This window comes from Mauremys mutica, chromosome 2 (genome assembly GCF_020497125.1).
Source record: "Mauremys mutica isolate MM-2020 ecotype Southern chromosome 2, ASM2049712v1, whole genome shotgun sequence".
In the NCBI taxonomy this organism is placed as follows: domain Eukaryota; kingdom Metazoa; phylum Chordata; order Testudines; family Geoemydidae; genus Mauremys; species Mauremys mutica.
Window position 1 is genome coordinate 120,267,811 of NC_059073.1, and position 26,533 is coordinate 120,294,343.

A 26,533-nucleotide genomic window follows, 5' to 3' on the forward strand; every position below is an offset into this window, starting at 1 on the left:
AAAAAAACTTCACAGTGAACCTAAATTTGAAAGACTTTTCGACGAAATAGATTGCTTGGTTAATGAAAAATAATGATGTGAACAATCATCTAAAAGTATTTTAAATTAGAAACAATTTAACAAGAATAATGGCTACTCAATGAAATTAAAGTGCTTTTTAAAGTACACCTCTACCTCGATATAACGCGACCCGATAGAACACGAATTCGGATCTAACGCAGTAAAGCATCGGGGGGGGAGGGGGAAGCTGCACACTCAGGAGGATCAAAGCAAGTTCGATATAACGCAGTTTCACCTATAACACGGTAAGATTTATTGGCTCCCAAGGACAGCGCTATATCAAGGTACAGGTGTAGCTTGACTAAGTTGACTATTAAGAACTGTGCTGGACAATTAGGGAATACTGCAATGTTATGGATGAAGCAGCCTTCCATGTACAAGCTCTTGCACTTAACATAATGTATTAGGCTTTATATAATATAATTTTTAAGGCCCAGCCGTACATTCCTCAGGCAAGGCATGCAAGGACTGCAGAGTCAGACTCAAATTTCATCCCCCAAAAATTCACAGACTTAAATTTTATTATTCTTATTGTTCACTTAGTACCATCAAGAGACATGAGCTCGAGAAATAAATCAAAAGACACTTAAGTGAAAAAGAAATATGCTTTGATATGAGAAGTGAAGAGAGATGGAGAGCTGCTGAGGCAGATAGGTATAAGAAGGATATTCCAAGTTGATTATCTGCTGTGCAGAAGGCTTTCACATCAAGAATAGCAAAATTGCATGAAATGACATAGAGGAGAACATTGTTAGTGTTATTTATGCCTCACTGAGTCTTTAACTCAACCTGCTAACTCATGTGAAAACTAAAACCTGCCTCATCTTTGCTAGAATTTTACCTCGCGTTAGTGAACTCAAGTTAGCTGATTCAAGATGAGAACACTCCTCTTTTCCTGGTGTAGACACAGTCCAACCACAACCATAGGCTATCAGTGTCAGGGTTTGATCCCTCATGGTGCTCAGTATTCTGGCCTTGATCCAGCAGAGCAGGCTGAATGTGCTTAAGTGCTTTGATAGATTCGGGGCCAGAGTGCTCAGCAGTTTGAAAGATCAAGTCCTTAGGACTAAAATAAAGAAAACCCCAAACTGAACAAATGGAATAAAAGAGCAGAGAGTGTGACTCCTCTGTAAAAGATGCATCAACTCTGCCTCACAAAATGGCAACTGCTTCTGCATCCAGGCAGATTGCCTTAGAAATGTAAATGTGTAGTACTGAGAGGATAAAATCATAACATTTACATACACTGTAGCTAGTGTAGATGAACAGAAGAAACTGGGAGAGAAACGGAGAGAAGTATTTGTTGTTAGTGCTAGACAAATACTAAGTAATAATCCTAACTAGGACCAGAGGATGAGGTGAGAGCACATCTAGAGAGAGGTTTAAAAATAAGGTAGGACAATATTTAACTAAATCCTAAAATGAATGGGGAGCCAGTAAAGTTATGTGAGGATTGGAGAGATAATGGTTGCAGTTCCTTATGTGTGTGAAAAGTCCGGCAATGGCATTCTGCCCATACTAGAAAGAAGAAAGCTGGGTCTTGGGAAACACACAGAAAATGTTGTTTTTAAACTAGGGGGAGGGGAATGGACAGAATCTGGCACCCTCAATTATGATTAATCAGTGGGCTATGGTGGAGTGAGGTACTACTCAATGTGAGTAAGGGGTACAGAATCCAGACCAAGAAAGGAAAATATAACCATTGCCCAAACAACATGCAGCAATGCAGATTTTGACAGTGATAGGAATATGAACATTATAAGCTCCTGAGTTCCAAGCACTATTGCCTAGACCTATTACACTGAAGTGACATTTTAGAATTGTTTTACTCACTATACACCTTGATTTATAAGTTATAACCTAGGCACAGGATACCACACTATAGACATATTTACGATGAATGCTTTTAAATTTACTGCTTTTCCCTTCTCCTTGAAAGGACTCTGTATGTGTATTGTCATCATCTTGTTGGTTTTTTTTAAATAATCTTCACTTTCATGCTGTTACCCCATTATGTGTGTTCACAAGAAAAAGTATTAGAGAAAATTTGTGTAGTTCACTACTTGTTATAACAGCATCTGGCCCATCAAACACATACTGTATCCTACACCGACAGGACATTGTCCAGCTATACTGGAAGAAGAACAGGAGACACAGGATATGGTTTAATCAGGCTGCAACTTTATTATTAGATGTCTGGGACTACATGGCAGATAAAAGTGTACAGTCAGGTAACTCCATGATCATTTCAATATCTACCTGGGGGCTTCGGCCAGCCCCCTCTTTTTCCATTGGTCCCCAGCATTGCTGGGACCTTACCATCCCCCCACCTCAAATGAGGGTTCAGGTGAGCTATAAAAGAAGGCAGCCGGCAGGCTCCATGCTGCGCAAGTCATAGGCATTCTGAACCACCGCTCCCGCCTCTGTTCCACTCCTTTAACAGGCCATTTATCTGGTCACTGTGTCCCTACCCTACAGAGTGCCTGCACTGGACATCTGCCCTACACTTACAGAATGAGTTGTGGCATCATAGCCTAACGCTCTTCCCTACTCACCGTAATAACCACCCCCCTGAACCTGTTGTGGGGAAGGTGACCCCCGCCCTCCACTCCATCTTGGCCAATTTGGCAGTGAAGGAAAAATTCCTTCTCAGCCCCCAAAGGAGCAGCTAGCGCAATGCCGACAGCAGGTCCTGATCAAACCTGGTATTTTGCCATTTCCAGCACTGGGTGCTGCTCTGCTTGGCCTGGGGAAAAGGGGCTTCTCCTACTGGGCTTGCCCTTTATCAACTCCCCAACCCTTCTGGTCTCTGGGGCGTAAGTCAGTATTGCAATGCTGACCCACTCTGCTTTTGTAGCAGCGTTTGTGCCTCTCTTGCCTCCCCACCCTTAAAGCGATATATCCATTCCCGCAGCAAGCCAGAAAACGCTCCTTCTCCCCCTCCCCCACCTACTTGCGGTGCTGTAATTGTCAAGATACGAATTGTGGCTGTTATTTTTAAAGTTAACTGAGAAAAAACACATAAATCCATTCTGTGTGCACCTAACTTATGGATAAAAATGCTGAATGTTCATATACAGGCTGGGAATTAAGACAAGAACACATAACCAGACCTTCAAAGTTAGATATACACATTTTCAAATGTTTAACTTATGCATGCATATATTAGACAGGTACCTAATAATTGTGAATTTGTGAGTTCTCGAGTTAGGTATGCATATCTATATTTGCAAACTTGTTCCCATATTTTCAAAGCAAATTTTATCTTTATTTTTGAAGCAATTCAGATGATTAAACTTCCCCCTCACCCCTTTTTTAATTTAATGTACTTTTTTCACCATGTAATGTATGCTCTTTGTTTACCTTTTTTCACTTCACTCCGCTTGAATAGTGAAAGTAGCCTTGTCACTAGTCTAGTCTATTTTCAAGAGTTCACTTTTATTAATAGCCAGTTTTAATCAATAGTTTTTCCGTGCTACCACGGTGCTAATGCATTTGGGTTTCCAACACTGTAGGGAAATAGTTAATTGTATTTAATGTTTTAAAGTTTTAACATGTCTATTAATATAATTTATTTTTTCACTATATTAGAGAATCTGTTATCAAAGTCTCTGGGCCCAGATAGGATCAGATTCTGACAGATTCTGACACTGCTACCAATAGTGTAGCATTTTATTCTGAAAATAGTGCCATGTAAACAAAGGGGCCCAACTGTGAAGTAATGTACTACTCAATGGGAGGGCTTCAGAATCTGGTCCCAAATTACTACACTAGAAGGTGCTATGAGACAAACACTATCAAGCTCAGTCCCATTGAAATCAGCAGGACTAATCAATGGTATAAGATCTAATATGCTTGGTAAGAGGATGAATGTTTGCAGAATTCTGTTCTGTCCCATTCATGTTCTTACACCAGACCCCACACCATGACAGCTCAGTAATTGGGTAATTACATTTTATAATTTACTTTTGGTCATAAATTAGTTGGGGACAGATTATTAAACCCCTTAGACACACTGGTAAGAAATAACTCATCTGAAGCCACTGGGCTACTTGAATTAATAACTCCTAACCAATGTAAATAAAGGGTTAAAAATCTGGCCCTAAATTCCTAAATCTCTTGATCTAAATTATGTGACTATTTTCCCTATAATCACCCATAAAAGACTTCAGGTAGAATTGCTGTCTCTGTCATTTATGTGGACATGGTCAGAGAATTTAATTCTGCTGGGAAATACTACAATAAAATCGCTAAGATAATTAAAGCCCGAATGAAAGTCCAAGATGAAATGGTTGGAATTTTTAAAGTTCAAGCCACTTTCCTGCATCTTTATGGTATTTAATTTTCTGCCATTCTAATACATGCATACAAAATGGCATCTGAACTGAAAACTCTCTTTCTCCAATTCTTCTTTCTGTCATCTGATGAGAGGCAGAATAAAGTAATTAGATTGACTAGAGACATTGCTGATTGCTTTCAGTGTGTAGTTTACTCCGGACTCCACGGAGGGAAGGCTTGCTAAATAATGATCAGCAGACTAGATGAGCCTGTCTAAATCTGTTTCTACAAAGTTAAAAAGCAATGTTTGAAAATGAACTCTTCTCTTTTTTTTAAAAGGAAAGTTATTTGAATAAAATGTTCAGTCAACTATGGCATAATAAAGTTTAGAAGAGATATGTGCAGACTCTACAATTTAAGCAAAGTGGAAACTGATTCAATGCTCATCTCCTTTGTAGACAGTTTCTAAGAACCAGCACAAGCTCAAAGGAAAAGTGTCAGTTACAAAAAGAACTGGATCCGGGGAAGAAAATTTGAATCACAAACCAAAACTTTGCAAAATGACCTCACACAAACCACCACTACAACTGGCACCTCATTCACAATCATACAGGAGAAGCCAAACATCAAACATGTATAGATAGAAAATTGAAGTAGTGTCTCATTCCCAGAGGTGATTCTACTTGCTCAGGCTATAAGTCCACAGGCAGGGTAAAGTAAGAAGCTTGCATTATTACTGTCCATGTTATACCCATTTCAGGCCTTCCGGTTTTTATAATATTACATTCATTTGAGAAAGAGAGAGTAATTCAAAAGAGTAAATAAGATCCACTAGTGCATAGGGCAGAAAGGAAATTATTATCCCATTGTTTTAAAAGTCAGTTTACTTTACAAAGCAGATAACATTATTCCAATTTAATCTACAAACCACAACTTTCTCTTTTGTTAAATATTTTTAATATGTCAAATGTTTTCTATGTTCTTTCATTTACATCAATGTTATTTATACTGAAGCAAAGTGAAACATTTTGAAGGTAAAACAAAGGTACTTAAATTAGCCATTTACCCTGTTGTATTTTTTGCTAAGCCTTTGCTAACTTGGCAGTAAATTGAGCATTAAACTGTAGAAAGACAGGGCTTACCCACAGGGCTAGCCACACAAGTGAAGTCTATTCACCTAAGGATGAAATTCACAAACATGCAGAAATCCAACATCAGGCCTATGCATTATTTTAGCTATCAGTATAGGATTTAGTGGCACATAGACATTCTGCTGGTCCTCTGCACAGGGATGAATTTCACCTAGTATTAAGAGTTTGCAGGGTTCAGGCTCATAATTTGTATTCATATATTCTGAAGAGTCACATTCTAAAATACTAAGTTCAAGGTACATTCATACATCATTGTTTAAAATGCATTCAAGTTTCCATATAGTTTTCTTGAATGCAATCGTAATTCAAAGAGTATCACACTAACCTCTGAAGTAACTACTGTACATACATCATATCTTCAAGTAAGTACCACCAAAGGTGTGGAGTCAGATTCAATATAATCAGTATAGCCTACTCAATGTTAACCTCTACCATATTTCTCAAAATTGCTAGTAAATTAACCAGCACTCTGCTAGGTACACTGCTGCAGTTACCAGCAGACTTTGAGTAGCATTTGTTTCAATGCCATTGGGTTTGTCGTGTGTGTGTGTGCGCTTGCACCATAGTGGTGCAACTGTATTTAGATTTAGCTCCTCCCACAATGAATAAAACGTCACTGCATTGTAAATTATTCTCCATTACATAATTAAATATAGAGAGAGTACAATTTAATGTATCCTGCATGTTTTTTTGGAGATCTGAACAGTACATATTAAGTACACTTTATTACAATATATAACTGACAAGAGAGCGACCTCAGCCAAATCCCAGGAACTAAACAACCCCAAGCTCTGGAATCATTAAGACCTGTACCTGAGCTGCGTTCTCTCTAGCTATTCTGATGCAAATTTTCAGAAGCGTCCACTAAATGCTGTCCTTGCAATGACTAGCGCCTAATTTTCAGAATTGTTGGGCATCCATGAATCCCACTGACTTGAACGCTGACATAGTAGTATCAAACTGGGCACACAAAAATTGAGGTAGCCAGAATTAGTGAGCACTTATGAAAGTTTTGGCTAACAGGATTCAAACAAATTGTAATGAAAATAATAAAAACAGAAAACAATAGAAACAAAAGATAACTGGGGAGGAAAAAGGGACAGAAGCACAAAATGAGTATAGAGCAGTGGTTCCCAAACTTTAACAACCTGTAAACCCCTTTCACTAAAATGTCAAGTCTCGCAAACCCCCTTCTAAAAATTAATATTTCCAGGAATTTTCTCCTTTACCTGAATATAAATTATAAAAGCAGTGATCTTGGAAATATAAAATTTGTTTTTAAGACACAGTGTGTTATTATACACACTATTTCTTATTAATTATTATTTATCATTACAGTATTTTTATTACATTATGAAAACAGCAACACTCTTCCAAGATCTCACTTTCATAGCTTGTATCACTCTGAATAAGCCTGTTATAAGACAAGGCTCCTACGTTTCATCAAGGAGTGTCAGATGTGAAACAGCATGAAGGTATTTAAGAAGCCAACTCAAAGCGTTCCTCCTACACAAGCATTCAGGTCTTGAGCAGTCCAGGCAAACAATGTATGTTAAAACAAAGCTTAAACTTGTTCTTCATAATAATTTTTAAAACACTACTAGCTGCCTATTTAATTTTAAAAACAGCAAAAAATATTCACCTCCCTTTCCATTTCTTATAAGGAGTCTTGAAGAACCATAGAGATCTCCTCAGTGTGATAGAGATGCTTGCTTTGATCTGCTTAGCTCTTGGAAGTCCAGGGGCTCCGGGCTTCTGGCCCCATTCTCACTAGGGACAGCTATGTCTCCCATAAGGGAATTTTTTCCCAAGAACCCCCTATAACATTTCGCGAACCCCCAGTTTGGGAACCACTGGGGAGAAAGTGTTAGGGGAAAAGGACTGGGAAAAGTTCAGGCTATGATTATTGGAGATTCCTGCGGCTTAAGGGCTGAGTCTCGTACTTTTGCACGGTGTGAAATCATTTCTCAATATTATAGTTCTACTCTGCATAAAGCAGTACTTGGAAAAAGGATCTCCTCATTTCTTCATGTATTGTTAGATCTTAGCAAAGATTTTTTTCAAATCCTACTTTTAGCCTGCAGAGAAAAATATTGGAGAAAAACTGGCAACTCCATGAATTCAGGAGGATTTTCTACACACACACACCCGGCCTTTTTTCCTCCCCTCCCCCTTCCTCGATAGCTCTAAGAAACCATTTAGAGGCCCCATATAACTATTGCCCTACCCTGTCTACAAAAATTAATAAACTTTAATAGCATGCTACAATGAAACACCTTTACTTATCTTAGCCAATAGTCCCTTTTTCAACAGATGTCCATGGCACTCTGTGGACATAGTGGGTGATACATCTGCTTATAGTCATTGCCATATATGCATTTTACCCATCTCAGCATTTACACAGTAAAGTGCCTTAATGTGCCAGAATACAGAAGCAATATATAAAACATTATTTTCTATATTGTTTTCCACTAGTTGGCATTCTTCCTCTCAGCTTAACTGGCACCAGTACAAATATTCACAGCTATACAAAAAATGTTGCTGAGCACTCTGTGACCACCACAGTTCCTTGCATATTATCCATGCACCACATTCTATACCTTGGGGGAGCATCCTGGAACTCCCATATTCATTTTTATATAATCATGATCTTATATATAACACATGTCTTGTAAGGCATCAAGGGAAAGATTATGTGAAAGTCATTTCTCTATCCATTTATGTATTTCATTAATGCATATGAAGTTATGAGAATTGTGTGGTATGGTTGTCACTAAAACATACTGTAAGTTGGGGATTCAGCCAGATATTAGCTCCCCAGAGGCAACAGCAAGGAAAGTAACAAACACCCGAGCGGGGTGTTAAACAACTCATCAACAACCATTGTCTAACAAGGGAGCTACAATTCAGTGACTCACCTGCATGAGGCCACACCAGGGGAATTGCTCAACCTTGCCTGGAGACTAGGGTATGTCTACACTGGCAGAGTTACATCACCGGCAGTTACAGTGCCACTCAGAGAGCACTGAAGGGAAACCACTGTTGTGTTCTCACACTGACAGCTGCCTGCGTGTTCACACTTGCAGCAGTATTTGGTGCGGTGCACTCTGGGCAGCTATCCCACAGAGCATCTCTTCCTCTTCTGCCGCTAAGACTTGTGGGAAGGTGGAGAGGGTCATGGTGCATCCTGGGCTCTGTCCCAATGCCCCATGATACATTTGCGTCCCAGCAATCCCCATGCTTCCATTCGCATTTTGCACCATCTTTCAGCGGTTTGTGTACTGTGCGCCCTACCTCTTCGGTCTGCAGGAATGGATCCCACACTGTTGACCAATATACTGCTCACTTTTACTAACATGTCACAAGTAGCAGTGGAGTTATTCCTTAAACTACAAAGGCAAGAGCAGTTTGACATTGATCTCGCCACAACACGAGATTCTTGTGGCATTCACGGAGGTGCTGACCACAGTGGAATGCTGCTTTTGGGCTTGGGAAACAAGCACTGAGTGGTGGGATCACATCATCATGCATGTCTGGGATGACGAGCAGTGGCTGCAAAACTTTCAGATGAGGAAAGCCACATTCATGGGACTGTGTGATGAACTCGCCCCAGCCCTGCAGTGCAAGGACATGAGAATGAGAGCTGCCCTGCCATTGGAGAAGTGCATGGCGATTGCACTGTGGAAGCTGGCTACTCCAGACTGCTACTGATCGGTCGCTAACCACTTCGGAATGGGAAAGTCGACCATTGGACGTGTGTTGACAGAAGCGTGCAGGGCCATTAATCGCATCCTGCTCCGAAAGACTGTGACTCTGGGCAACGGGCATGACATTGTGGATGGCTTTACACAAATGGGCTTCCCTAATTGTGGAGGGGCAATAGATGGCATGCATGTTCCAATTCTGGCACCAGACCACCTAGCCACCAAGTACATTAATCTGAAGGGGTATTTCTCTATGCTTCTCCAGGCACTTGTGGATCACTGTGGGCATTAACGGAGGCTGGTCCGTAAAGGTGCATGAAACACATCTTTTGGAACACTGGCCTGTTCAGGAAGCTGCAAGCAGGGACTTTCTTCCTAGGTCAGATCACCATAGAGGAAGTCAAAATGCCCATTGTGATCCTGGGAGACCCTGCCTACCCCTGAATGCTGTGGCTTATTAAGCCATACATGGGGAACCTTGACAGCAGCAAGGAGCGGATCAATAACAGGCTGAGCTAGTGCAGAATGACTGTTGAGTGTGCTTTTGGCCGTTTAAAGGCCCGCTGGTGCTGCCTATATGGGAGGTTGGATCTGGCCGATGACAAACTCCTATGCTTATAACCGTGTGCTGTAGGCACCATAATATTTGTCAGGGGAAGGGTGAAAGCTTTACTCAGGGATGGACCACTGAAGCTGAGCGCCTGGAGGCTGAATTTGAACAGCCAGAGACCAGGGCTATTAGAGGGGTGCAGAACGGGGCCATAAGGATCAGGGATGCCTTGAGGCAGCAATCTGAAGCTGAAAGCCACTAATATTTGTTGCTATGCTTGGGAGTACAGTGCTTGTAATGCTAGGAGGTGATGGTGATTGGTGCAGATGATGCACTATGATGATTTAAGAAAATTGCCTGTTGCTTTGCAGAGCTCTGTTTGCTTTCAATTAATGGAATAAAGATTGCTTTCAAACCAACATAATTCTTTTATTAAAAAACAACAACTGGAGGAGAGAGACAAACAAAAAAACACATCAGCACTGTGGGGGATGGGGGAGGTGGGGTCCCAGGATGGTTAAAGATTTGTGTATGCCCAGGTATCATATGCAACCTTGTCCTTTGGAGTACAGTGCAGCAGGGACTGTACTTCAGCAGGGCTAAACAGCAGAGGGACAGGTGTTGAGTGCAGTGGGTACTGGGAGTCGGCAATGGGCTGCTCGGTTTGCAGTGCTAGTAGCTCCTGGAGCGTGTCCGCTTGGCACTCCATAACGTTTAAGAACCACTCCATGGCTTCGTTCTGGTGCACCGCATTCTCCTTTCGGTCCCTCTTCTCGCTGTCTCCCGCCACTCCCTCAATTCTTGTTTTTCAGTCACAGAGTGCATCATGACATCACACAGAAAGTCCTCTTTAGTTCTTTGTGGCCGCTTTCTAATTCTGCACAGCCATTCAGCCAATGATAACAAAGAGGGAGGCTGGGCTCCGGTCATGTCTGTGAAGCCAAAATGCAACATTTTACAGAAGCAGTATTGTTTGCAACACAGAGACCACTGATTCAGTGATTTAAAACACAGCCACTATTCACCACCTTCCCCCACGCCTCCCAGTGACAGCAGAGTGGCACAAGAAAGATACCGTTAATGGGAAAAGAAGTATTCACAGTGGCCTTCGCAGTGGAGGTGGGGTTGCCACCGAGTATCACGTCCAGCTCTTTGTAGAACCGGCAGCTTGTGGGTACAGCACCAGCGCGGCAGTTTGCCTCCTGCGCCTTGTGGTAGGTGTTCCGCAACTCCTTCACTTTGATCCTGCACTGCAGTGTGTTCCAGTCATGGCCCCCTTCTGTCATGCATCATGAAATCTGTCCGCTGGTATCATAATTCCTATGGCTAGAGTGCAGTTGGGACTGGACAGCCTCCTCTCCCCAAATGCTGATGAGGTCCAGCATCTCGGCACTGCTCCAAGTGGGGGATCGCTTGGTGCATGGAGCAGGCATGGCCACCTGGAAAGATGCACAGAGACTACTGCACATGTCACTGAGCAAACAGGAAGGAGACTTTCAAAATTCCAAAGGAATTTACCAGGTGGGGCTGATGGTTGGTCACCTGAGGACAGGAGAGTAGAGATCATACCGATGACCAGAGAGGCAAAAACATGCATTGTGGGACACCTCCCGGGGCCCAATCGCAGTGCTGTAATCTACCAGGGTGTTTACACTGGCACCGCAGCACTGTAGCCATGGCGCAGAAAGCTCTACGCTTCTCGTGGGGGTGGGGTTTGTTGCAGTTTCTGCGCACTAAGTAGCTTGGCAGTGTGTACACCTCGGGAATTACACTGCAGAAAGCTGCTTTACTGCGCAGAAACTTGCCAGTGTACACAAGGCCTCAGTAACGCCCTCCAGACATACCTGGACTTGTGTGTTCCCCATGCACATGGGATTCAGGGTATAAAACTGAACACTGGGGGCCCAGGCTTGGCCTCTCGCCTGACCTCACCTATGTTGCAAGCAACAAAGACCCTCAGAAGAAAACAAGACTCCAACAGAGGAGATTGGCCCAGGTTTAAAGGACAAACCTGTATATTAAGGACTGCAATATCCAGTGGGGTGAAAAAAACTGCTTAATCTAGATGTTGCCCAGTCTAATAGGGTTGAGAGTTTAAACTGCATGCTTATATTTTATTTTATTTTGGTAACTAACTCAGATTTTAAGTGATAGGCAAAAAATCAATATTTTGTAATCAATACATTTGTTTAACTGTTTATCTTTACCAGTGAGTTTGTTTGAAGTGTATGGTAAATCTGCTCAGGTTTTGCAAAGGCTGGTGTATATCCACTTTCCATTGACGGAGTGGTGAACCAATTAATAAATTTGCACTGCTCATCTTAAGCAGTGCAAGACGGTATATTCCTGAGAAACAGTGCTGGGAGCTGGGGGGGTATTTGGCTCTGGTGCCTTTCCCTATGTGATTTATGAGTGGCTCTGGGAGCATTCATTCAATATAGCTGGGTGTGGGGCTCCACATGCGGTTGTGCTGAGTGATCACAGCGCCTGGAGGGGTTTACTGGTGGTCACTAGCAAGGCACTGTGAGAGACAGCCCAGGCTGGAGAGAGTTCAGGAGGCACAGCGGTCCCATGGTCCCAAGCTGCACCCCGGGGAACCCGTCACACACAGAATACCAGAAAATAACATCATCTACCAAATCTAATACAGCAAGTGTCAATGGAGCAAGAAACATAACTGAAGACAAATTGCAATGACCATTCAAATGAGCAAAGTGCCACTGGCTAATTATATATTAGATTTTAAAAAAATATTTTATTAATTTTGTTACTGGTTCACTTCAAGAACGCTCTTGTTCTTGTAGTATGGACAGGATAAGCAGGAAAGCCAACTGGCTTGTGGTATCCCATTCATTACTATATCTAACTTTTGCTTAATTCTCTATGTGGACCCAATCCAATCCTCACTGAAATTAACTGAAAGACTCCCATTAACTTCAGTGGGAGTTGAATCAATCCTGGTAAGAGAGCAGCACTATTATTATTCTCCTCCCCAAATGGCAATTATACTCCTAATTTTTTTTTAAATTTCTTCTCACATGGCATTCATCAACTCCAGCTATTGCTCTGAATATTTTGTTGTTGTTTTTCTCTGGACCATTCCTATTTCTGATGGTCCTCTTTTAAGATGATGTGAGCCAAACTGAACACAGTGTTCAAGATGAGTATGTATCATTGATGTATATGATGGCATCATTATTATTCTCTTTTATTCTTAATGCATCCTAACATCAAGTTTCTTCTCTTTTTTTATTTTTATTTAAACAATAGTCTAGCTGAGCTCAATCCCTGGCTGCAATGGGATTATCCGTATGCTTAAAGTTAAACACATGCTTAAATCCTTTGCTGAATCAGGGCCATAGTGTTCAGCATCTTGCAGTACTGAGTCCTGTATGTATTCCTAATGTTTCTGTCACTGTAGCATTTAAGTACTATATAGGTTTATGTATAATACTGTTTCTTTCTCAAAGTATCTAGCACGTGTTTTGTTCCTACAGTACCCACAAGCTGGAACAAATGAAGGTGCAAGAGGCTTAACATTTTTCTATTGCATTTTATCTAGATTTTAATTCACTGCCCACCACTATAGAATCTGAGTGGCATTGGGTACTTAATAGCTATTGCTGACACACAGAGTACTCTATTTCAATGGTTCAGAACCACTGACGTACCATTACCATTCTGCTTTACTAGTAAGAAGAGGAATTCCTAGAAATGAGGGTGCTTCCATAGAACACCTCTAAAAGAGAGAAGGAGGTAACTCCTTCTACTCCTGCATCTAGTATTTAAGAAATCTAATTTAGCTATTTTAACTTAGCTGATGTTAAATATAGCACTATCACAAGAGATAGATGTTACATAAATTGGCCTTGTTCCCATGCAAAAGGCAAATAAATGTCAGATACACAGCCATTTATTTTATTAATTAAAAAAAGAAACATATCCAAAAGGCAACACTCAGATACTACACAGACTGAAAAACCTAAGATTAGATAGCTGAAATTTTGATAGTTTGTAATTTTACTGTACATAATGTTGTGTGCTCAAAGAAAAAGCATTTCAAGCTCTGTATGATTCCAGAATCCAGTAGCAGTTATATTTTAATTATTAGTTGGCTACTAGCAGTCATGTGACCACTGTGAGCCATAAGAAGGGCTATGGGAGGGAGGGGGTGGAAAACAACATAAATTCCCTAAAGGAAGTTTTTTATTGTTGTTTTTTCTTCAGGTAGATACATGATGCCATAAGAATGAGGAAATGTAACAATATCCCAGCACTAGAACAGAAATAATATACAGTAAAGACAAGGGACTTTGATGATTCTATTACAGTTTATCAACAAATAGTTATTTAGAAGGTTTTGCTGTTCTGTAATTTTAAAAAATATATAAACTTATTTAAAAATAAACAGTTGTACTCCTTTCACAAAGCAACTTTACTTTTGATAGAACTGTATCAAAAGGTGTCAGCATAGTTGCTGGGAAAAGGGAAGTTTAAACTTTGTTTCAAAATAGAGCAGAAAAGAGCTGTTGCGGTTGTATGTGAAACTGATTCAAGGAAAGAACAGGGTTCAAAGGAAGAAAGGCTTGGAGGTAAAATATAATTTAATAAATGGCATCGCCTACACTCTCCCTTAAGGTACCGAATTAAGCCATTTCTATTGGAAACAAGACATGAACACTACTACCTCCTGGGTGTCATGAGGGTCACCTCCCTCATGATCTGGAACCTCCCCAAAACACACTGCTTCAGCCATATAAAAGACAAAGGGTATACTAAGCTGATAAAACGGACACCATCAAGAAACAATTGAAACAGAACTTCTCTCTTCACCAATTCCCTGAAGTAGGAAATCCCCTTTCAAAAGTCTCACAAGAAGATGACAGGTAAGCAATTACTTGACAAGCAGCAGCTTCCTGACAGTTGATCCAATCTCCCTAGGCTGTATTCTTGTTTCCTCTAATTCTTCTTCTTTCCTAGGTACCTCCATCTTGATCATACAGACTGAAGACCTACTCAGGTAAAACTCCCTTTGAAGTCAATGATCTCAGTTACACCAGTGTGACTCTACTGACATCAGAGTAGTTACTACAGATTTATGCTGGTGCAGGAGAGCACAGAATATCATTCTCGGGGAGTTTTGTCTAAGTAAACTTTGAATAAGTACTCTGGGATTTAGCTCTTTTTGGACAGAAACTCTGCCCAAGAAATATAAACAAAAACAGAGTATAGAAACAACAAGAAGATGCCTATTTTGACAACCAATTCAAACAAATTGGAATCTGTGCTCCTTATTTTAAGGTGTAAGATATGCATCTAATGTTTTTAAATGTAAAAATAAAAACATTTTCTATAAATCTTTTTCATTTATATTTCCATACGCCTTGAGCAATTCAAACAACTGAAAATCCTACTTTTATATTTTCCCAGAGCTTCTAAATCCCACAGCGTGTACAAGCTAAAATCAGGCCTGGTCTACATTATAAAGTTAGTTCAAAATAAGCCCTCTTCTGTCAACCTAGTTGTGCACGGGTCTACACTTAAATTTGTCTCCCACCAATGTAAATGCCCTGTTACATTGACACAGTAACACCATCTCCCCGAGTGGCACTGAGCCATAGCTGATGTACTAAGGTCGACTACATGAGTGTAGACACTGCATCACTTACTGTTGACTAACATCCTCCAGCTGCTGTCCCACAATGCCCAACGCTGACTGCTCGGGTTACAGCTGTGAACTCCTCTTCCCAGGGTCACAGAGACAGAAAGATCCCCTCCCCTTTAAAGCCCCAGTGAATTGCTGAAATGCCTTACTCTGACTGTCCAGCTTGGGGAGCACACATAGCAGTGCTCCCTTGTTGTGGCAACTTCCCAGTTGACTCTGTCTGCTACACACTCCAGACATGCTCCAGCTTGGAACAGACAGGAGATAATGGATTTCCTGGGCCTGTAGGGAGAAAAGGCTGTGCAAGCACAGCTACAGACCAGCTGCAGAAACATGGACATCTACGAGCAGACTGCACAGGGGATGCAGGAGAAGGGGTCTGATAGGGACCAGCAGCAGTGCCACATGAAAGTGAAAGAATTTCATCAGGAATATGAGAAGGCTAGGGAGACAACAGTGAATCCAGTGCTGAGCCGCAAACCTGCCACTTTTACAAGAACTGCATGCCATGCTTGGGGGAGATCCCATCACCATGGATATCTCCTAGGAGCCTAAGCCACTGACCCCTTGTGTGAACAGTGAGGATGGGAGACATGCAACTGTGGGGAGGAGTCAAGCTATGCCAGGACCTGTTTGACACTTCACTGCAGTCTTGTCAGTCTCAGCAGTCAAGTGCAGGTGAGCACAATGCAGGGGAAGGAACCTCAAGTAAGTGTGTAATTGGATTTCCCATTACAATAATATACTGATGGCACCCCCATGTTAAGAGGACACAGCTATTGATTTTTCATTAATTTACTTGTACTAGAAGAGGAAGTAGTACAACAAAGAGGAAGCGTCCTCATCTGCTTTTCATTCCCCTGTAAAGTTAGGCAAAGGGCATGGGCGGCATGAGAACTGCTGGTGTGGGGAGGCTAGCCAGCCGCTGGCCCCACCCCTTCTGCAGAAGGCCCCACCCCTCCTCTGCTAGATCCCCGAGCCCCCCACCATGGCTGGAGGAGTTCTGCCACAGCTACCTCGAGTCCTGGCCTTCCGGCCAGCCCAGGCCACACCACCCGAGCTGGTCGGCCCCAGAGTGTACACCAGCCCCAGCAACAGAGCGCTAGCCAACCCAGGCCGCCAGCTGGCCCCAACTAGCCTGAGCACAGGCCCCAGCTCCCCCAAGCTGCCAACTGGCCGGCCCTAGCCCTAGCCCCAGCCCCAGCCCACTTCAAAGAAGAGGAGCAGCCTAGACTGGGGCCACAGGGGAAGAGTGGGAGGCAGGAGGTGGCCTCAGGTCGGAGTGTGCGCAGGGCCATGCCTGGCTGTTTGGCGTGGTTTAGCCTCCACTGGCCTGCGATAGCCACTGCCCATAGCAAAGAGGTCCATGCAGAGTAGTTTGTTTATGTACCCAGGGATATCCCTTGAATCCTCCTGAGAGATCTCAATGAAACTTTCAGGAAGGTACTCTGCAATCCTCTCCTGAAGGTTTCTAGCCATGGAAGCCTTATTTCTTCCTCCGCAGTAGGACACTTTCCCATGCCAGTCAGCAATAACTTCAGCAGACATCATTGCAGTACACAGGCTAGCCGCATACGGGTCTGGGTGGCTTCGGACACCTCAGCAGCTGCTCTCTGTGCCTTTGTTACCCTCAGGAGTGAGATATCAGCTAAAATAACCTTCACCTGTGAAAAATGGTGCACAGGCACTCCAAAGCATAAGTGTCAATAAGCATGTCTTGTTTAAAACTTTAGGGGGAAAAGCAAAGGGAGTTCCGAGTCTCAACTTTCACTTTCCGTTGTGACTATACTGACTATGGCACTTCTGTGTTTTATTTGCAGCTGCTGCCGTTACAGCCTTTTCCACACCTGCGGATCACCTGAGCCAGATAAGGAGAAAGAAGAGGACTTAGGATGACATTTTCAGTGAGATCCTGCAATCCAGTGCTGCATCAGACCGTGAGCAGAGGGCCTAGAGCAGACAGGAGAAAGACCCAGGAGACCCATAAGGAAGAGGAGAGGGAGAAACACCAGGGCATAATAGGGCTTCTCTGGCAGCAAGCACAGATGCTGCAGCCTCTTGGGGAATCTACATGTTCAACCGTCACAGGCTCACCTCCCTTTGCAGTCCATGGAGAACAGCATTACAGCACCTCTCTTCACCCCCCACCCTCAACATTCCATGTGGCATCAGGGGCTGCATCCCTACCCTACCACCCTACTCCTAGGGACATTAGGGACAACTACAGCTTCATATGCGCACTGACCTGTGAAAGCCACAGTTGCCATATGTGTTGCTAAAAATGGACATGAACATTCTTTCCCCTTGTTCTGTTCCATTAATTTATTAAGGTTTTATTGAATTTGCTTTTAAATTGCACTGGTTTTGTTACTGAATAAAATCCTATTACCTATATTTTTTTAATGATTAATCTTTATTAGTTCACCACATATGCTGCAGAGTGCCTAGCACTGCTGAAAGCACCCACTTACTTGTTACTGTACAGTTTGACACAACTTACAGGATCAGTGACAAACACAGTGTAATAATAATAAATTTACAGCAAGCACCTCAAAATTAATAGGTGCACGGACAGTGTTATATTCATCAGTGTACACTAATCACCACACAATTCTTAACAGGCCCCAAACAGCAAGGCCAGGTAGAGCACAATATAAAATGCATTACTGTGGCTCACTGTTAAAATGTTCTTTCAAAGGCTCCCTCAGCTGCATAAGCTCTTCTAATAATCCTTGTTTCTGGCTGTTGAAACTCAGCCAACAGCCGCTCCTCCTCTGCCCTCCACCCCAACAGCAATTTTTCCCCGTTGGCTACACAGATATTGTGCAGTACACAGCAGGCAGCTTTTACCATTGGGACGCTTTTTCCACTGAGATCCAATTTTGTGAGTAAACAATGTCAGCGTCCCTTCAACCGACCAAAAGCGCATTCAACAGTGACTCTGCACGTGCTGAGCTGGCAGCTGAATCTTTCCTTGGTGCTGTTGAGGTGGTGGTGTACAGCTTCATGAGCCAGGGGAGCAGGGAGTAGGTTGGGTCCCCCAAGATCACTACTGGCATTTCAACATTGCCAATGGTAATGCTCTGATGAGAAAAGAATGCCCCTGCTTGAAGCTTTCTGAACAGTCCAGTGTTCTTAAAGATACGAGCGTCATGCACCTTCTCTGACCAGCCCACATCGATGTTAGTGAAGCAACTGCGGTGATCTATCAATGCTTACATAACCATAGAAAAGAAGCCCTTTCTGTTTATGTATTCGGTGGCAAGGTACTCTGTTGCCAAAATAGGGATTTGTGTGCCATCTATTGTTCCACAGCAATTTGGGAACCCGATTGCTGCAAATCCATCCACTATGTGGTCCACATTGCCAAGAGTCACAGTACTGCATAGCAGGAGATAATTAATGGCCCTGCATGCTTGCATGACAGTGGCCCCTCCAGTGGATTTCCCACAAAATGAGAAATTTCCTCCCAGTAACAGCATTGGCACTCACCTCTCGTGGGCGCCCTCTTTCTGGTTGGGTGTGAGCCTGCTTTCCTTGCTGTTCTTACAATGGGGTAGCATCTGCCTCTCACGAGCGCCCCCTGCCGATGGTACTTCAGTGGGTCTTCAGTGACTCAGCACTCCGGTCAAGTCACACATACTGTCCCCCCCTTCCAGAGTATACAGTCACCTGGCATGGGGCTGTAGCACCAAGGCTTCCTCCCCAGAGGCACAACAAGGGCCCATCGTGGTACCCTCAGTTGGTGTTCTTTCGGCAGCCCTTGCCTGGGCTCAGTCTTCAATCAGAACAGAGGGCCCATCATGGTACCCTTGCCTGGTCCGGCTAGGTTCTGTACTCAGTCCCCTTGGCTCAGCCTCCCTGCAGTGAGCTGTCCACAGTCCTGATGCTCTTCCAGCCAGCCAGGCACTTGGTTCTCCCTCTTCAAGCTCCAGGAAGCAACTGACTGCTCTGTCTCCGCTGCTTCCTTTTCTATGGCCCTTCTGGCCCCTGATTGGCTGCCTGGAGGACTTCTCCTCTGCTCTTTTCTGGGGCAGCGTGAGGCAGGGCCACGAGGCCTCCAGTAGGGGGCCTTCGAACCTAGCCCAACCCATCACACTCCCCCAGAATTACCCTGGTCTGGGGGGCAGGATGTGCAATATGCAGTAATGAATCTGTGATATGCTGACTCTGTAACATGCATCTCATAATGCTACTAGAAATAAAATATTTTTAAAGTTGGGGAATGGCTGCATTCTAAGCTTTCATTGAAACATACAGCACTTCTAACACCTGTAAATTTCCAAGACATTAGATCTTAAAATCAACATGTTTAGACATTGAAAATGTATTTGAGGTAATTTTTTTAGAGGTTTCTATGGGGTATCTTATCATTTCTTCCTTTTTTCCATATACAACTGATCTCACAGTAACTAAGGGAGTCTGATTTACAAGTGGAGGGAAATGAAAAATAGTACCAATAAAAAAGTATAAAACATTCTAAACTATTCATATAATACTTTTTTACCTGTAAAATATATGTGGTATGCTTTACATAGAATATACGACAGTAGAGGTGTGGTATAAAGGTTTTATCAGCCAAAGTTTGTGATGGCCACCTATTAGTCACAGGTAGTGAAAGGTTCTTATGCTTATGCAAACTATTCCAAAAAAGCACCAATAAAGCTTTTCTATCAAACCATATATACCATCTATCTATTCTGCTCACTTATATTCTAAATGTTTTCATTATACATTCAAAAATGAGCAGACATATGCATTGTTCTTCATGGCTGGAATTTCATATTGTACAACTAGAACTCTGCAGTTCTGGGATTTGAGCTCACAGGAATTCATGTGGCCTAAACCCCTCTGAATTTCACTTTGATTTCTTTGTTTTTTGATTAACAACCTCTCTAAAAAACAGAAAGCAAAACTAAGTTGAAACTGCCAAGTTTTGCCTCGCTTCAATTCAAAACGACTCAGTTTTACGCTGTCTCTCTCCAAAAACATAAACTGACAAAACTCAGTCTAGCATTTCAGATCGCCGTGAAGCTAGCCCCTCTGTCAGGTTTGCAGCAAAGCCCAATACCAGGCAAGATTAGTCTGGCTGTCGGTTTCTCTACAAAAGCTTCATGTTGCTCAAGTACACAACTTACTAAGGCCCTAGGGAACCAGTTGGGGCCTCATTCAAAGCCCATGTCAATGAGAGTTTTTCCACTGATTTAAATGCATTGAAATCCATTCCTTGACTTGAGTGGAATTTAAGCACATGCTTGAAGCTAACCAAGTGCTTTCCTGAATAGCATGTGAGTAGTCCAGTGGAAATCAATGGTACTGCTCACATGCTTAAAGACATGCACACTTGTAAGTGCTTTACTGCATCAGGAGCTAAGCACATAATCTGGCTACATGATAGAATTTTACTTTAAAAGTAGAGAAGGTCCATTCCACAAAGTTCAGATCCAGACAAAATTATCCCATAGTTATGGGGGTATTTGAAACCAGGGGTTTGGTTTGCCCACTAGAAAGACAGATGTCACTTACAGAGTTCTGGTCCAGATCTGAATTACCTTCAAGTTTGGGGGGAGGTAGGGGGAAAGGTATTCTTACCTGAGAATTTTGGTCAAAGACTATCTCAGTTTAAAATGCCTGACCCTGTTAACAGGTTTTCGTACACAATGTGAGAAGTCATGACTGACATGGGTCAACTTCCTATAGCATTTCCACTTTTACAGACAAAGCCTGCAGTCCTGAGCATGTTTAACAATCTTTGCAAGGAGAGCAGAGGATACTTACCATGTCCCAGGAGACACTCAGCACTTTACAGGATGAAGCCTTTCATGAAGATAGAGGAGTTTTTGGTTTTTTGTTTGTTTGGGTTTTTGGGGGGGGGGGGGGAGGGTTGAGAAAGGAAATAATCTCTTATTTGTTAACTTAACTGGTACACAGACTTTGTGGGGTGGAGGACTGCTAGACAGGAGAATTCACAAAGGATTTCTCAGTAATTGAAGTATTAGGATTGCTTGTCAATAAAAATGTTGATTTCCCTTTGCAAGTATTTGGTCAGAACTGTCAGAGCTGAGTTTAGAAAAGCCTTTCACCATCTCAATGTCATCTGTTCATTTAATTAGATCAATTTTTCCTACATGTCAGCTTTGGCCACAGCAGTAACATCAATATTCAATATACATGTGTAAGACATGAAGATTTAAGTAGTATCTATTAATGGATTCATAAATACGCTCAGTAAAGCCAGAGAGCATCTGATTGAAGAGGAAGCAACATGCATGAAGTTCTTAAATAATGCCACCTGTCAACAAATTTCTGAGAATAACTTCCCAAAGCAAGTCATCCTTTCCCTCACTATCCTTTCCCTTCATTCCTATATACACAAACACACCCAGAGGAGCAAGGTCACTCAGAAGTTAGTGAATTTGTGATCGCAAAGGGAAGGTGAGCTTCTGGTTTTTTGAGAAAGTTTTCACTGTTTTGCTGACAACATTCAGCTTCAACAGCAATCACTAACTCACTAATTCTAAGACACATGTATTTAGGCACGGAGCAGTGCTTCTGCTCGAAAGGGAAGGGTCAGTAACTGAACAGCCATATTTCCCTTTCCAGCCACCTATCATCCTACATTTCTACCTTGGAAGGCTATGAATAAGAGCATTCAATAACAAGATGAGAAAGGTACTCGTCTTACGTATTCCAGAACCTGATCTGAAATCCTTAGATTATCCATTTGATGTATTTTTTACCTAGATTCACAACATATAAGCCCTGAAAACCTGAAGAAGAGTTCTGTGTAAGATCAAAAGCTTGTCTCTGTCACCATCAGAACTTGGTCCAATAAAAGATATTACCTCACCCACCTTGTCTCTCTAACATACAAGTCCATAATTAGGTCCATACTAAATTCACGGTCCATTTTGGTCAATTTCACCATCACAGGATTTTAAAAATCATAAATTTCATGATTTCAGCTATTTAAATGTGAAATTTCACAGTGTTGCAATTGTAGGGGTCCCGACACAAAACAGAGTTGGGGGGGGGGGGTTGCAAAGTTATTGTAGAGGGGGCTGCAGTACCGTTACCCTTATTTCTGCGCTATTGCTGCTGGCAGAGGTGCTGGGCAGCTGGAGAGCGGAGGCTGCTGGCCGGGAGCCCAGCTCTGAAGGCAGAGCCGCCGTCAGCAGCAGCGCAGCAGTAAGGATGGCATAGTATGGTATTGCCACCCATACTTCTGCGCTGCTGCCTGTAGAGCTGGGCCCTCAGTCAGCAAGTGCCACTCTCCAGCCGCCCAGCTCTGAAGGCAGCAGCGCAGAAGTAAGGGTGGCATGGTATGATATTGCCACTCTTACTTCTGCGCTGCTGCTGGCAGGGTGCTGCCTTCAGAGCTGGGTGCCCAGCCAACAGCTGCTGCTCTCCAGCTACGCAGCTCTGAAGGCAGCACAGAAGTAAGGGTGGCAATACTGAAACTCCCTAAAATAACCTTGCAACCCCCCCGCAACTCCCTTTGGGGTCAGGACCTCCAATTTGAGAAACGCTGGTCTCTCCCAGGAAATCTGTATAGTCTAGGGTAAAAGCACACAAAAGACCAGACTTCACAGGGGAGAGGCCAGATTTCACAGTCTGTGATATGTTTTTCATGGCCATGAATTCAGTAGGGCCCTACCCATAACGTGTCCAAAGTTTAACAGATCATATTCTGTAACTCTACTGAATGAATTAACTCATAGTAGCCACTTCACCATGTGAGCTGGCAAGGACTCTAGTAATTATTACATATTGTATTACCCTTCCAAACACTGTAAATACTCAGGATTAAATTTATTGTGTCGTGTGCTCATAATGTAGTCCATAATTCTTGATTTGCACCTTTGCAACATGGGCATAAGTGGATAAAACTCGACTGAAATTAATGGAGTGATACCTGTAAGAATAACCATTTGAATCGATGATTACTGACTTCTGTGATGTGACAAGCATATTAGCTTTTGTAACCTCTACCCAGGCCACCGTAGGTGTGCCATACATATGTGACATAATAGCTTGTGGACAGATATTTAAATAAAAGTATAGATATGTACCCAAGGCATACTATGTGGCCTATATTCCTCACTTCACACAGAATAGTTTATTAGTATTATTATTTACATTACAATAATAGATAAAAGCCAAAACCTAGATCAAGGTCCCATTGTGCTAGGCACTACACATACATACAGTCCAAACCCCAAAGATCTTATAATCTAAATAAACAAAAGAAATCAACAGAAGACAGCTAGAGGAAATCATTATACCCATTTTCCCCTCAGTCTTTTGACAATATGAGTTCATTTATTTTCAAGTATTATCTTTTTTAAATCTTCAGCACAAACCAGAACTTAAAGAAAGAAGCTGGGTTCCTTCCAACTGTTTACACAGCAAAACTGGTGTTTAACATCTGGGATTATTTAATTATTGAGTAAATCACAGGTTTAGAACTGCTTTTTCCCAAAGCTTGGATTGGTGATATAAGCATGCACTGCACCATGTCAAAGATCAGAGGCCGCTGACTTCCATGGGGGCTAATTTAGCTACAACTAATCAGGAAAGAGATCTTGGAGTCATTGTGGATAGTTCTCTGAAGACATTCAAGCAGTGTGCAGCGGCAGTCAAAAAAGCAAACAGGATGTTAGGAATCATTAAAAAGGGGATCGAGAATAAGACGGATAATATCTTATTGCTCTTATATAAATCCATGGTACGCCCACATCTTGAATACTGCGTACAGATGTGGTCTCCTCATCTCAAAAAAGATATACTGGCATTAGAAAAGGTTCAGAGAAGGGCAACTAAAATGATTAGGGGTTTGGAATGAGTCCCATATGAGAAGAGATTAAAGAGGCTAGGACTTTTCAGCTTGGAAAAGAGGAGACTAAGGGAGGATATGATAGAGGTATATAAAATCATGAGTGGTGTGGAGAAAGTGAATAAGGAAAAGTTATTTACCTGCTCCCATAATATAAGAACTAGGGGCTACCAAATGAAATTAATGGGCAGCAGGTTTAAAACAAATAAAAGGAAGTTCTTCTTCACACAGTGCACAGTCAACCTGTGGAACTCCTTGCCTGAGGAGGTTGTTAAGGCTAGGACTATAACAGGGTTTGAAAGAGAACTAGATAAATTCATGGAGGTTAAGTATCAGAGGGGTAGCCGTGTTAGTCTGGATCTGTAAAAGCAACAAAGAATCCTGTGGCACCTTATAGACTAACAGACGTTTTGCAGCATGAGCTTTCGTGGGTGAATACCCACTTCTTCAGATGCAAGTATTCACCCACGAAAGCTCATGCTGCAAAACGTCTGTTAGTCTATAAGGTGCCACAGGATTCTTTGTTGCTTCATGGAGGTTAAGTCCATTAATGGCTATTAGCCAGGATGGGTAAGGAATGGTGTCCCTAGCCTCTGTTTGTCAGAGGGTGGAGATGGATGGCAGGAGGGAGATCACTTGATCACTACCTGTTAGGTTCACTCCCTCTGGGACACTTAGCATTGGCCACTGTCGGTAGACAGGATACTGGGCTGGATGGACCTTTGGTCTGACCCAGTATGGCCGTTCTTATGTTCATGCATGACTTCCTCAGTAAAACTCTGCAAATGCCTTGTCAGACTGGGAACAGTTGCTCCTCCTCTTTCAGGAGACATTCATTTCAATTTTTGCTCACAGAAGGGTCGTGGTAGCCATGATGACGACAATAAGAGAAAGAGCCTCTTTCATCACCATCAGTCACGACATTGACAATCTACTGTAGAATAAGCAGCAGCCTTTTTCCATTCTCTCCAGCACTATTGCATTGCCTTATTTTCATGACCAGAGTGAAGACATGGTTGAGGTTCAGCTTGATGACATAGCAAGTACTTTACCTCATCTTATTGATTTCTCATGCACTCCCCCCCATTCACCAAGTATGAATGCTTCTATTAGTGGCTTCCCCGTCAACCTCCTCAAGGTGCTCTCAGGAGAGATGATTGCACTGTAAAGCTCACAATCTGGAGTTCTCATTTTCAATTAACCTGGGCTGGGGCTAGTTAAACAAGTGGAAGGAAAAAACAATTTCAAGCAGGGGTTCTGTACTCTTTTCATTTAGCTTCTCTCTCATATTCAATACCCACTTAACCTTCACACAACTTCAGGGTCAAGACTTGACTAACACTTGGTAAATTAAATCCATGGAACAGTATTCTCACACTTGTAGCATCCAAATTAAAAGTACCTCTAGGAATATTTAAGCTAAAACCCATCAAACAAAGGGCAAGCTAGAAACCTAAAGACACTGATTTGCTCTGTACTGTTTGCAAGCCATTTAACTCTCTATAGCTCAGTTACTGCATCTGTGGAATGGGAATGGGAATAATAAATTTCATTGAGATCTGTGACTGAGAAGTACTATCTACCTTACTGCAGGATACTGTGGGTGCGGGTGTGTGTATATTACCACAGGGAAAGCAGGGTTTACTGGGTGACTGGGTGCTAACAACAGCAGAACAGAGGTGCACTACATGAATAACAATATGTGGACAATTAAGCCTTCTTATGAGTGTGGATTCTATCTCTTGGTTTTGATACATGAGATTAACCAGTGCCTTAGAAGGAATGCCTCACCCAGAAACAATGACAATCTGCATATTCGTTTCCCAAGGACACAGTATCATCATAAAAGAATGTGATCAATAGCTAGCAAACTAAGGGGAAAAATATTGGGGTACTTTCATTCCCACACAGGACAGACCTGAATAAATAAATGTAGCAGAAGACAGTGATGGTAGGAAATACCTGTTCATTATTTCCTGCAGCCCTAAGGATTAACAGCCTTACTCATAACAAAGAGCAATGGGAAATTTGGCATCAGTACTGTATTTATGTAAATTCTAATCTGAGACACATGCCAAGCATCGCTGAGTAGTTTGGGTAACATGCTGCTACATTTATCTATATCCACAATACTAAAATACATCGGATAAGATTCTGCCCTGCTAGGGAGACAGTAATTATTAAGTGGTCATTTTCTATACTCCATTATACAGTGGGGAAAAATAAAACTTCTATAAAACTTACATAAATGCGATGCACCACTTAAAGTGATCTGGAGACTGTATTACT

General features: G+C 42.3%; 1 protein-coding gene across 12 annotated transcripts in view; it reads right to left on the reverse strand.

The window, feature by feature from the left end:
• Positions 1–26,533, reverse strand: part of FARS2 (phenylalanyl-tRNA synthetase 2, mitochondrial) — a 344,334-nt gene that overhangs the window by 285,510 nt on the left and 32,291 nt on the right. The gene's annotated exons all lie outside the window — the stretch shown is intronic.